Source organism: Amphiura filiformis, unplaced genomic scaffold (assembly GCF_039555335.1).
Source record: "Amphiura filiformis unplaced genomic scaffold, Afil_fr2py scaffold_243, whole genome shotgun sequence".
In the NCBI taxonomy this organism is placed as follows: domain Eukaryota; kingdom Metazoa; phylum Echinodermata; class Ophiuroidea; order Amphilepidida; family Amphiuridae; genus Amphiura; species Amphiura filiformis.
The window spans coordinates 1,571-15,486 of NW_027305707.1; the positions used below are offsets into that span (position 1 = coordinate 1,571).

The 13,916-nt window shown below is 38.0% G+C and overlaps 1 long non-coding RNA gene across 1 annotated transcript; it reads left to right on the forward strand.

Moving 5' to 3' along the window:
* The first annotated feature begins 2,540 nt into the window (after positions 1-2,540).
* Positions 2,541-12,859, forward strand: LOC140145401 (uncharacterized). Its single transcript, XR_011858048.1, has 3 exons — positions 2,541-2,776; positions 3,242-3,311; positions 11,683-12,859. It is a non-coding gene; the product is annotated as an uncharacterized lncRNA (long non-coding RNA).
* The last annotated feature ends 1,057 nt before the right edge of the window (positions 12,860-13,916 follow it).

Here is a 13,916-nt window from a genome sequence, read left to right on the forward strand (position 1 = left end):
TTTTACAATATCCTTCATCATATTATATTTGTCATTCTATTAATCTTTGCCAATGTTCGTCTTTTTTCTCTATTTCTACCTTTATTTTACGGCACTGTACAAATATCACCATAATTGCCGCATTGATGTTTTTTTTTTTTTTAAATATAGACGTGCATACGTAACATTGCCCTATCTATGATACGGGTGCAATTACATTAATTTGAAGTAATAATAGCGGGTTGAAAATTGTTCATTCAGTTCTTTTTACTTATCATTTGCATTAGAAGCAATTCGATCTAATACTGCATTTAAAAATCATTCTTTCTTTTTTGCCAAAAAGTTCTCACCTAATTTCAGACCCAAGCCATGACGCAAAACCAGGCATTAGCGATGTTTTTAATGACCACACCCTAAATAAACAAATACATTTTTCTATTTTTTTTACTTATCGTAAAGCCCTATCATTTACATGTTTTTGTGTGAAATATAAAGTTAATACAACATTCCATTCTAGAGTTATTTAGTAAAAACGGAAAACAGATGCAATATTTAGGATTTGACTCAGACAATCCAGGAAAAGGCCCGGGAAAAGGTTGGCACACTTTGCCTGTCTTTTGGTATATTTCTTCCCCCGCTCCCCCAATTCAATGTTGGACCAAGCCATGTTGTCAACAGGTCCGTGAGACCCTCCAACATTAAAAGATGGGGAGTGGGGAAGGATGAGATATAGGGGGGGGGGGGTCTGTACTTCACATATATTGCATGCATGTTTCACTCGCCTCTCCAAGTTTGATAGGGCACGCATTTCCATGGTTTAGTGCAAGCGCAAGTGTGCCAACTATGTTTTTCCTGGATTGTAGGTTGAAATCAGGTTGAAATCAGGTCAGGTTGAAACTTCGACGTTGTATCAACGTTGATTCAACGTCGAAATCCTAACCTGTGCCCACTGGGGTTGCCGTCAATGTTGATTCGCCACGCCGTTTGCTTTTCACTGCTTAAGGTATCGGCAACACTGACTGAGCGAGATGGGTTCAAATCAGAGCTAGGTTCAAATGAGGTTTTTCTGCGGGATCAAATACCGTAAAACCTTGTCTACAAGCATATATATGCCTCTAAACGGTGTTTTTTAAAATTTTAATGCAAGAGACGAGAAGCAGAAACTCTCCACAAAAACATTATTTGAAGTTTGAACAACTATATTACTGATATAGGCGACTGTACAAACACGTATTATTGTAAGACCAATCTATTGTAATGTGTTTGTGGAGGGTATTTGCCTTTCATCTCTTTCGTCAAAAAATACCTCGTTTAGAGGCATATATGCTTGTAGACGGAATTCTACGGTAGATGTGATACGTGCGCCCACCTCACGTGCCCACACAGTCCGACACGGAGGACACGGAGAGACAGTTGTTTTTGGAATCAGTAATTATTAAATTCTATTTATCTTCTTCTACTTCTCCTGCTTCTTCTTCGTCTTCTTCTCCAGGAGAATGGACACACTGAGAGGTTCTCTACGTTCTTCTGTTTCTTTGACACCTTTCACATGTTCCACTTTTCTCCCTTTCCTCTTTTCTCAGTTCCTCAGTGTTAATTGATAGTCATTTTCAGGTGCGGTGCTCCCCGCTCTCCCACGTTCTGCATCCTTGAGACCACTCCACATCCCAGCAAACACAAAAACGTTTTAAAAACATTTTAAATAAGTTATATTTTGGCTTTTGGTTTCGGCAAAAACGTTTTAATAACATTAAAATGTCGGGTTATATAAAGGTCATGAAAACGTTTTAAAACGTTTGGTATGAAAACACACTACAACAATATTTTAAAAATGTTTTCAAAATGTTATTGTAAACTATTTTTGCAAACATTTTTTCCAAATGTTCTTAAAATGTATTTTTCAAAACGTTTTAATAACATTTAAATGTCGGGTTATATAAAGGCCATGAAAACGTTTTTAAAACGTTATTGAAAATATTTTGGGCAAACATTTTTCGCAAAATATTTTTTCAACCCCAAAATAACATTCTGTTTAGAATGTTTTGTATCAAGTTTTCAAGAATGTTTTTAGAATGTTATTAAAACGTTTTTATACCCTTTATATAACCCGACATTTAAACGTTCTCTGTAAAACATTTTTGTTTGCTGAGCAGTAGATTATCAAAAAATGTTTTTTATGGTTATGAAAACGTTTTATACTCTTAGTATACCCTTTATATAACCCGACATTTAAACGTTTTCTGACAACTTTTTATAACCTTTTGCGAATGATGTCGAAAACGTTTTGTGTTTGCTGGGAAGTTACAGAAAGCAGGAATTATAGATAAAAACCTTATAGGGCCTAGATATTTTGTCATTGTTGTTTTAACCACCCTGTATAATGATCCACCAATATATTTCCAAACACCTGTAGTATTATAGGTGACCAATATCAATAATTTACATCCCACGGCAACCCATATAGGCTAGCCTCGGTCCCAGCCGGTTTGTGTTCCTTCGTAGCTAAACAAACCCGTTCGTTAGTGACGAAGGGGCACAAACCGACTGGGACTGCGACTACCTTGTTTGTTTTACTACTGAAAAACAATAATATTCTGATAAGTAACATAATTGAACAATACTAGTATTTGCTGATAACATCCAGTATCGAAGCGATAACTGTTGAATTACGCTAGTTTTCGTTCATAATTTTCTACCATGAACGCTAGACTGTGTGTGGTACTTTTGGTAACAACTCTTATTATTTTGACCAGCGCACAAAATGAGCCAACTTCAGCAGAACAAGAACCAGTTCCAGGTAAGAGATAGGCCTATCATAGCCTACTGTATGACTATCTATTTAATTGAAGTATTTGTTTTTAAAATTTAATGACTAATTTTGCTTTATTAAATTTGACCCCATTTGGACCAGTTTAATTCATTTCAATCAATTCCACTATTTACAAACACCCGTTTTCATATAATTCTAAACATTGGCGTATGAAATCGAAACCTCTTATAGGGAACAAACCAAAAGTTCGATGTCACCCTATAAACGAAAGTGCTTTCGTTATGGACCTCTGGCCTTTTACGAGCCTTTTAAACTCATTTTCGCTTTTACTCGGGACCCCTGAACCTGAAAAAGTCCGATTAAAATAACTATCATGACTATACAGTTAAAATATCGGTCAAGGTTTCGGGTTGGAGTTTTCAACTCTCCTTGCGAAAGCACATTTGGTTTGTTCCCTGTTCATTTGAACGACATTTTATTTATTGTTTACAGATCTTACGCCCGAAGATCGACTCGCTCTCCATGACAAGACTGTTGTGATAGTTGGAAAAGATAATGAAATGTAAGTCAAATTAACCCCATGAGATATGAAATGTAAGTCAAATTAACCCCATGAGAACTACCTGCCGATTGGCCAAAAAGAAGTTTTCATTATCAATTGGACCAATCAGCAACATTGTTAGAATAATTTCACTACACAAAAAAAATTGGGGTGAATTATTTGCAAAGCTCCATTCTGATTGGTGATTAAAGTGAAGATATCATGTAATTGACCAATCAGAGGCAATGTTAGATCGACAGGTAGTGCTAAGGGGGTTAACGAGAAACAATGGCTGCAAAATGAAATGGGGGGGGGCAATTTGGCATCTATTGACCAACATATAGTATACGGTGTTTTGTGTATTCTGATGGGGGATGCAATGCCCATGTTTAGGGAGGACAACTGCATCAACCATCAGTGGCGAAGCCAATGGGCAAAGGGTGTGAAGTCTTCCCTTCTTGTCGCCCGGATGCTAGCCGCTTTGATATTTGTGTATGCCTTTTTTTGTACTTTTTAGTCCATTTTTGATTACCTTTTCTTCACATTTGCCCCTGATGGCCCTGAAAGTTGTCTTTTTTCCCCTCGTAGCATCTGAAAAAGTCCCCCGGGGGGGGGAGGGGGCCCTCCAACTTTGGAGGTGACGCGTATGTAGGGCTGTTAAGCGTCGCTGTCACCCAAAGACCCCATATTTTTGTAAGAACACATGCTCTGTCACCCGAAGACCCCTTATTTTTCCATTTGATCTGTCACGTCACCCAAAGACCCTTATTTTTTTTTTTTTTTTTATTTGAACAGCAACTTTCATTTATCACTGATTTTGTTACTTATTTTGAAAAAACAAAGAAATTTGAAGCCATTTAGAACTCAAAATTCGTGTTTGATGTTTCTGTGGTGCTGTTTCGGCTCTCACCCAAAGGTTCCATTTCCAAAAAAAGGTATTGTTCTCACCCAATGACCCCATATTCTTTACATTTTGCTCTCACCGAATGCCAAAAATCACGCTCTCACCCATTGACCCCATATTTTTTACATTTTGCTCTCACCGAATGCCCCTTACTGCGAAAGTGCCAGCCCTACACCTATATCCATTTCATATTGAAGTGCCCCCCCCCCGGAAAAAGGCCTGGCTGCACCCACCATGCTCACCCTCTTAGACCGAGTCAATATTTGACAAAGTAGCGATAAATGTGAAAAATCATGAATTAAATGTTGTTAAATAATGTTAGACCCAACAAGTTTTCAAGTTCTACTTGACAAACCGGATGATAAACACTTAATTCTTTGCAAACTTGGTATTTCCCGTGATTTTTTTAAATTAAAATCTATAGAACATCGGGTACCATAAACTTTTCTGAATCAATCAATTTATTGCAATAATCGTAATAAATCGTAGTATCAATACTGTCAATAATTCTTTACAGGACCTTTCATGTATGTACGTCATCCACCAGTGGAGCTCCTGCGCCCCTCCGCAGAACTTCCGGTAGTGGATGTTCTGCGCTCGGGGGCGCAGAGAATCCACTGGCGGAGTTGCTGCGCTCGGAAGTAAAATAATAGATTTTCGTATTATAATAACGGTGGATCATTGCTGCGCTCGGGCGCAGAACATCCACTGTCGGAGTTGATGCGCCCGGGCGCAGTCCCTTATACGTAACGGTGGATCATTGCTGCGCTCGGGCGCAGAACATCCACTGTCGGAGTTGATGCGCCCGGGCGCAGTCCCTTATACGTAACGGTGGATCATTGCTGCGCTCGGGCGCAGAGAATCCACTGTCGGAGTTGCTGCGCTCGGAAGTAAAATAATAGATTTTCGTATTATAATAACGGTGGATCATTTCTGCGCTCGGGCGCAGAACATCCACGGTCGGATCATGCGCCCGGGCGCAGTCCCTTATATGTAACGGTGGATCATTGCTGCGCTCGGGCGCAGAACATCCACTGTTGGAGTAACTGCGCTCGGAAGCAATATAATACATTTTCTTATTATAGGGCCTAATACTGGTGGATCATTTCTGCGCTCGGGGGCGCAGAACATCCACGGTCGGAGTAAATTATTTTCTTATTTTATTAATAAAAGTTCTGCGGAGGGGCGCAGGAGCTCCACTGGTGGATGACGTACATAACTCGACCTTTGGACTAGGCCTATGCTTTGCTTGAAAATAGGTACATTTGCTTGGATCATATCATATTGGACACGTTATGTACAGACCTCAAAAGCATTAACAACATTATGCCTTATATGATAGAAAATTCAACTAGAGCTAGTGTGGCTCACGAGCCACGAATATCAGGCGGTGACCTTTAATTTACCTCATTTAACCTTTGACCGTGGGTAAACTCAGGTTGACTAATCATACTCTCTCAACTCAAGGATAATTTGCATCACATTTTAGCCCAATCGGACCTTCTTTAACATTTGACCTCATTTGACCTTTCCTGACCAGTGACCTCGGATGACCTTTACTCCCAGGTGTTAGGGATCATTTTCCGCAAGTTACAGCCTGATTGGAGCAACTTTGAATTTGAATTGACCTTTGACCTTGGATGACCTTTAGGGTTTCCCCAAGTTACAGCCCGATCAGAGCAACTTACATTTTGTCCTGGCCTTTGACCTCAGATGACCGTTACGGTTTCATACTCACGGATCATTTTCTGCAAGTTACAGCCCGATCAGAGCAACTCCAAATTTGACCTGAACTTTGACCTTGGATGACCTTTACGGTTTCATACTTCCGAAGTGTCAGGGATCATTTTCTGCAGGTTCGATCGGAACAATTTTATATTTGACCTGACCTTTGACCTCAGATGACCGATTCATACTCCTGAAGTGTGAGGGATCATTTCTCCGAGTTGCACTTCAATCAGAACAATTTTAAATTTGACCTGACTTTTGACCTCAGATGACCTTTGACCTCAGATGACCTTTGCAGTTTCATACTCCTGAAATGTCAGGGATCATATCATTTCTCTGAGTTGCACTTCAATCGGAGCAATTTTAAATTTGACCTGACCTTTGACCTTGGATGACCTTTGCAGTTTCATACTCCTGAAGTGTCAGGGATCATTTCTCCGAGTTGTACTTCAATCAGAACAATTTTAAATTTGACCTGACCTTTGACCTCAAATGACCTTTGCAGTTTATACTCCTGAAGTGTCAGGGATCATATCATTTCCCCGAGTTGCACTTCAATCGGAGCAACTTTAAATTTGATCTGACCTTTGACCTCAGATGACCTTTGCAGTTTTATAGTTGCGGAAGTGTCAGGGATTGTTTTCCTTGAGTTACAGCATGATCAGATCAATATTAAGTTTGACCTGACCTTTGACCTTGGATGACCTTTGCAGTTTCATACTTGTCAAGTGTCAGGGATCATTTCCCCTGAGTTATAGTCCTCTTGCTCTATGAAAAAGGGGTGTTTATCCAGGACCAATTACTAGTAATACCCCCTTTAGTCAAATTCACTCCCAGCTGGACAAGCCCACCCCAATGATAAACCACAGTAGACACGCCAAAAGATAGAAAATTGTTATGTAATAATGGTATTATGGAATCTGCTGGCACACTTTTCACACCATGTTGATTGCTATATAATAGGGCATCAGCAGGGAAGGATAGATAAGTGGTTTCGATAGTAATTCCTTTTTTCGTAGAGCAACCAGAGTATACATCCCAATCGGAGCAACTTTAAATTTGACCTGACCTTTTACCTTAGATGACCTTTGTGGTTTTATACTCCCCGAGTGTCAGGGATCATTTTTCCCAAGTTACACCCCAAATGTCGCGGATTGTTGTCCCGCAGTTACAGCCCCATCGGAGCAACTTTAAATTTGACCTGACCTTTGAGCTCACATGACCTTTGTGGTTTCATATTACCCAAGTGTCAGGGATCATTTTCTCCAAATATAGCCCAATCGGAGCAACTTTAAATTGGACCTGACCTTTGACCTCAGATGACCTTTACCGTTTCATACTCCCCAATTGCCGGGGATTGTTTCCTAGAGTTACAGCCTCATCGGAGCAGCTTTAACATTTGACCTTTGACCTTGGATGACCTCAGATGATGTTTCATGATCCCCTTATATCAAGGATTATTTGTACTAAGTTTTAGCTTAATCGGACATATTTCACAATTTTGGTAGAAACTATAGCATCTAAATTGTAGCCTTAGTGTGTATGTATTGATTTTCATAAATACATCATGGGAAGGAATAACATTTGACCACCAAACCCCCACCGCACAAGTATTCACCATTATTGCGCAATCAGAGGCAACTATGTAGCATTTACCACATACCCTTAGTGTGTATTTTCATAAATGCATCATGGGACACCATAATTTCCTGTGATCTAAATACTATTTAACTAACCACAAAATGGGCTATTCCACTGGGCGATCTTAGACATGTCCAGTTTGGTCATTACTGTGGTTAAGATACTGTTTTAATAATACTTCGAATTTCACTATTTACTTCACTTTCTTGGAAACAATATGCTTGTTATCAAAATAGCAGACAAGCTGTCTCCCGGAACAAGTTATCTGCCAAATTGCTGCCTCTAATGATAGCTGCTTCATTACATTTTACGCAAATATTCACGCAAAATGACTCCTATTAAGCCTTACATGAACTTTGACCCCAATCTGTGGTACAACTTATTTGAAGCTTGGGTCAGCGGTTCTTCAGATCACGTTTGGTGGTCATAACATGCAGTTTAAAGTAGGAGTAGCATTTTTAAGATTCTCACAAAATGACCCTTACGTGACCTTTGACCACTATCTGTGTAGAAGTTATTAGTGGATTAAGTAGTTTAGTGCCAAAATATTAACAGTTTTGAATAAAATGGGTTTAAATTTATGAATTGTTTCTATTGACCACAAACTTAGTTATTTTGGTATAAAACTTGCTGTAATGAACAGGCGGCGGATGACATGATCGAGCCGGCAACTTGTGAAACCGCCCGGTCGTATGGCATTTTCCAATATAGTCGGTTAGTTTTGTGGGGTTCATTATCGAACCCCAACGGTTTTAGCTTGTATTTATATTATTTATCAACATAGGCCTATTTGTTTGTGATATTTCAAGCGTTTTAAAAAATTTACTGAATTTAGAGAATGCAATGCGGCCACCACCTGGTAATGAATTGATATGGATATTGTACTTAATTTAGCTATCAATCAACGATTTGTCATTTATTGATTTTCTATAATCAATAATCAGTGTTTTGTACTTGACTACTTTTTCTACTAAAACCATGGGTCAGATTTAAACAATTGCATTTTTCACAAAATTCAAAGCTAATAATAGTTAAAAGTATACATTTTTAAAATGCCCATATTGAGAGGAACAATTTGGTGTATCATTTATGCAATCAGATGTTGTTGAAAATTTGACCTCGTTTGACTTTTGATTGACCTTGAACTGCTAAACTAAGCACGTTAGATATGGCAAACTGTATATTTTTGTAATCCTTGTACCCTATCGAATAATTTGGAACCAATTTGAAACAAATCGGACCACTTTGAAATTTTGACCCCACTTGACCCCTCACGTGACCCCTACTTTTCAGGAAAAATGTTTGACCCCCAGTGACTTATAATCTGCCAATAACTCAATTTCGTCAAAATGGCACTTGATTACTTTATCTACTTGGGTCTTCTATTCAGCTTGGGTAAGTGCTTCTTGTAGCCAAGTTTGATATAAAATTGGATCGATTGAGCCCATATTTATTGGTCGAACTATGAGTTTTAAAATATTGGACGAGACGTAGTCAAGTCCAATATTTTAAAACTCATAGCGAGACCAATAAATATTGAGCGTAAAGCATCAATTTTATCAATATTATGTTTTGGATCCAATACTTTCACACACTTGGATCCATCAAAATATAATAATAATGGTCGAAATTGGTGCAAGCGTCTGGCACCATAGCGTTTTTCGGTTCTACTAAAGAAGAAAGAAGAAGATTTAGGATAAATCCGCCTGATATAATCAAGCACAAATCACGTGGTTTTATTTGAAACAAACTCATATTGACCATATAAAACGAATTAATACAGCCGTTTCTCAGCACGTGATATTGAAAATTCCCGGGCGCCGAAATTGTCCAATGCAATGACGTCCTAGTAATACATCTTTTCAAGCAAAACTTAGTCTAAAGGTCGTTTTAATAATTATTGACAGTATTGATATACTACGATTTATTACGATTATTGCACTAAATGGATTGATTCAGAAAAGTTTATATTACCCGACGTTCTACAGCTTTTTATTAAAAAAATCACGGGAAATACCAAGTTTGTAAAGAATTAACATATTAAGTGTTCATCATCAGGTTTGTCAAGGGGAACTTGAAAACTTGTTGGGTCTAACATTATTTAACAACATTTAATTCATGATTTTTCACATTTTTCGCTATTATGAAATATTGACCCAGTCTAAGAGGGGGAGCATGGCAGGTGCAGCCAGAACTTTTTTCAGATGCTATATACGAGGGGAACAAGACAACTTTCAGGGGCAAATGTGAAGAAAAGGTCAAAAACGGACACAAAAAAGGCATACAAAAATATCAAAGCGGCTAGCATCCGGGGCGACAAGAAGGGAAGACTTCACACGCTTTGCCCATTGGCTACGCCACTGATGGGTGATGCAATTTCGCACTTATACTGGGTCGTCAATGGTCGATATCCTCGACTATAGTTGATAAAGCATAAAATGTAACTTTTGTAACAACCATCCCCGGTCTCCCAGAGGAGGCTTAAAGGCATTCCTACAATGCACTATGATTGGGAAATTTGACCAATATAACCTAATTTTACAGGCAAAGTCCCCATTGCCACACACACAAAATGGTCATTTTAAAACTGCAGCCAACGAGCTAATAGTTGAGACTTAGGACTGATATTTGATTTTCTTACAGGAAACATTCATATTGTCCCACTGCATTAATTTTATTCCTAAGTCTCGAGGTTTTCAATGTTAAATAATAGGATGAAAACATCAGATATTTGCACACAATCCCAATGCAAAGTATGGTAAACTTGCCACATGTGTAGAAAAACCAGACATACCAAGGTCAGAAACCCCATTGGGTCATGGGAATGTCTTTAAACATCCTCTGCCGGTCTCCCATATATTCCAGAAAAAAATGTACTCCCCCTTCCAGAGGATTTTGAAATTTTTATAGCTTTTTTGTCTGGAATTCCAGACTTTTCAGCCCACCAACTCTTGTTTCATGCAGGAATAACTGCTTTATATAGGCGACAAAAAGTAAAGTTGATATTATTTTTACTGCGTAAGAAATCGAAAAATCATTGTTGATAGGATAAAAATTAGTTATCTCTTTTGCCTTTATTTGCATTTTCTTAATTTTATACATACACGGTTACATAGAGACTAGACTTTACGGTGCTCGGCTACGTTTTAATCAATATATCGGAATCATTAGCCTTGGAAGAGTCCAATAACAATATGTAATCAATTAAAATTATTAGCAATGTATATTTTTTTTCCTTTGATTTATTATTACATGTTGCGTAAAGCTGTAAGCCCATCACTATCCACTGCACTATCAGCACAACAATTTAGTAATTATGAAACCAAGGTTTCTATAATTCCAGGAAAAAGAACAAAAAATGTATAACCAACCTGTGAAATAATAAACCACTTTCTTGCAGTCCCGGGTGCAGTCCGAATACTATTGACTTCTTATAGACGTCTCAAAATAATTAACTAACCCCCTTAAATAATGACCATTATTCAAAAACGGCCTATTGTATTACAAATCTGTAAAATGCGTTGGAAGCAGAATTGACACGATAGCCCAGAAAAAACAATAAAACACCATTCAATTTAATATAGTGAGGTCCAGATTACAACAATACAAAAACACTCATTATATCATTACACACATTGACGTTTTTAGTTGTAAATTCATGTGAATGGTTTTTACAAGTGTCTCTTGTTACTGTTGTTATAATATTCACTTTCATATTAGTTAATATCGGGTGTGGCTTTATTCTGCTTGAATAACTGACAATTGATATTGACTGGGAATGTCGGGAAAATGATTTTCCCGACATTTTGACCCCAAATGCATGAAACAAAACGAACATTCCCATGAGAGCTGAGCAGATTTCCTTCCATTATACAGAATACAATTCAATATTTTTAATAAATACTGCAACTTTCAAATCTTGGGTTACATTGATTTAAATGTACACTGTGACGTCAATATTTAGACAATTGCTACAAATGAGGTGCCCGTTTTTGAATAATGACCATTATTTAAGGGGGGGGGGGGGTAGTTACATTTTGAGATGTTTACATATCCATAAAGTGCTGACAGTGCAGTGGATAGTGGGTAGTTTGTAATTTGACCCATTTTCTCTTTCAGAAATGTGCCTGTGAAAAGCAAGAAAGAAAAGAAGAAAAACACCTGAGACACGACAGTGCCTGAAATGGTTATTACAAAATCATCAGAACTATTTTTATCATCAGAACTGTTTTTGAAGACTATTTCACCGTTGCTTTCTTTTTTTTTTTGATATTTAGTAATGTCTAATGACAAAAAGAAGACTGGTCCAATTTTTATATTTTAATTAGACGTAAAATAACCACATCTCATATTATATTAGCGCATGAACCGAAGTCTGCGCCCGGGGAGTCTGCGGCACGCAAGCGCAGGTGCGTAGCAAGCGGGAGGACAGGGTGGACGACGTCCATGGGCCCCGGGAGTTCAGGGGCCCCGAGCACAAAAGCGAAAATTAAATAAGGGCTGATAATGGAGAGCAGGACCAGATTTACCATTGGGCCAGATGGGCCCGGGTCAAGGGCCCCCAACATTGCCCTATGCATCATTCTTTTAACCGCAATAACAGCGCGCTTCGCGCACATTCAAATAGCAAAACCCATGTTGATCTGGAGCTAAAATAGTCTGAAATTAAATTTTTTCGTGTGCTTTGCGCAACATCGGAACGAAATATGTTACTCCCCCTCTATATTATGTAAACCAAAACTTGGCCACTGACTTGAGTGCACATGCCTTCCTCAGCACGTGAGCCCGGAGCCTCCAATTTTGGCCTGGCCCAGGCCCCCATAAGGTAAATCCCGCCTTGGTTAAAAGGGCCCGTACTGCTCCTTGTCCATGGGCCCCTGATGCTCTTGCTACGCCCCTGCCGCAAGCGAGTGTTTTCTCAATCCAGGCTATAAGTCATGCGCCAGGGATATTTTTTAAGACTTTATTTTTTGGGGGGGGGTGTATATCTTCAATACGAAAGGTCAAAATATTCAAATGATGGACGACTTTTCCTCTCAGCTTCATAATTATACTTAAATACATATCAAGCTATATCATTAGATTTATAAAGTTTGTTTTGTGGACGATTAAATATCAATCGTATAAAGTAATCAATCAAATATTGCAATCAGAAACTTTCATACCGAGCCATTTCCATTTTAAAATGAACTGTTCTTGGGCAATTTGTTGACATAAAGAAGATAAATTAAGCATAAATATGTTTTCAGCTTTTATTTGAAAAATTTGTAATCATGGTAATTAAAGCAATAAAAGTTATATTGTTTTAAAAAATACTGAATTATGTAAGCTGTATTATTTAATTGGCTGTATTAATTGCGAAGAGGCAGGGCAATATAAATTGCAATAAAATTGTATTCTGAATGTGAGAAATGAATTTGGAGAAAACCTTCTGTTAATAAAATACTATGCTGAGCCTCCAGCCTGGATGGCTCACGCTCCAGTAATTTCAGATGATTGAGCTCAGTAATACATCAAAGAATGTCTTCCAATTCATGAAAACAAATAGATAATCAGCTTATCGGATTAAAAGCGTAGAGGGAAGGTCTTGCTGCTCAGCGAGTGTATGTAATTATCAGAAGGTTTTCTCCAAATTCATTCTCTAATAGAATACAATTGAATGGCTGTTGGATTAACGGGTTTTGAGAGCGCTGTTGAGAATATGGAAATTATTTCTGGAATAACAAAATTTCCTAGTGTGTTTTTTAAGTTACATTGAGCGTCGGGATTGAGCCATACCCAGCATTTAAACATTTTCTGTAAAACGTTGTGTGTTTGCTGGGGTGCCACCACTGGAAGTACTGCTACGGCGCATTCGGTATGTTGTTAACGTCAGCAAATGTGGTGTAAACAAAACAAAAATTTGCAGTCAAAATGTCACTTAGATTTTTTAATTATTTTGAATTTTGGCGCACTGAAAGCAGAGATTATAGATTCATTGGTGCAAAAAGATGCATATTTAGACCATGCACCAGATACAGCTTTTACAAGTGTGAAAGTCTTACCGTTTTAAAATTTAAGGACGTTTTGTGCATAATTTTGACATTTTTTTACTAAAACGTCGATTTCTCAGAGTTCACTTTTGAGAATATTGCGCGATTTTTGTGACAAGATACCTCGAAAAATAGGCAAGCAAAGGGTAAACTTTTTGCACTATCCTTTAGAGTACATCAAAGTCTAGGGAAGGTTTTTCATTTTTTCAAAATATTTGTTTTAAACAAAAATATACACCATTATGTGCAATTTTTAGCTTAATAGAGTGACAAAATGGCTTTTTTTTTTTGTTTTTTTCAATATTTCGAAAAAAAGACGAA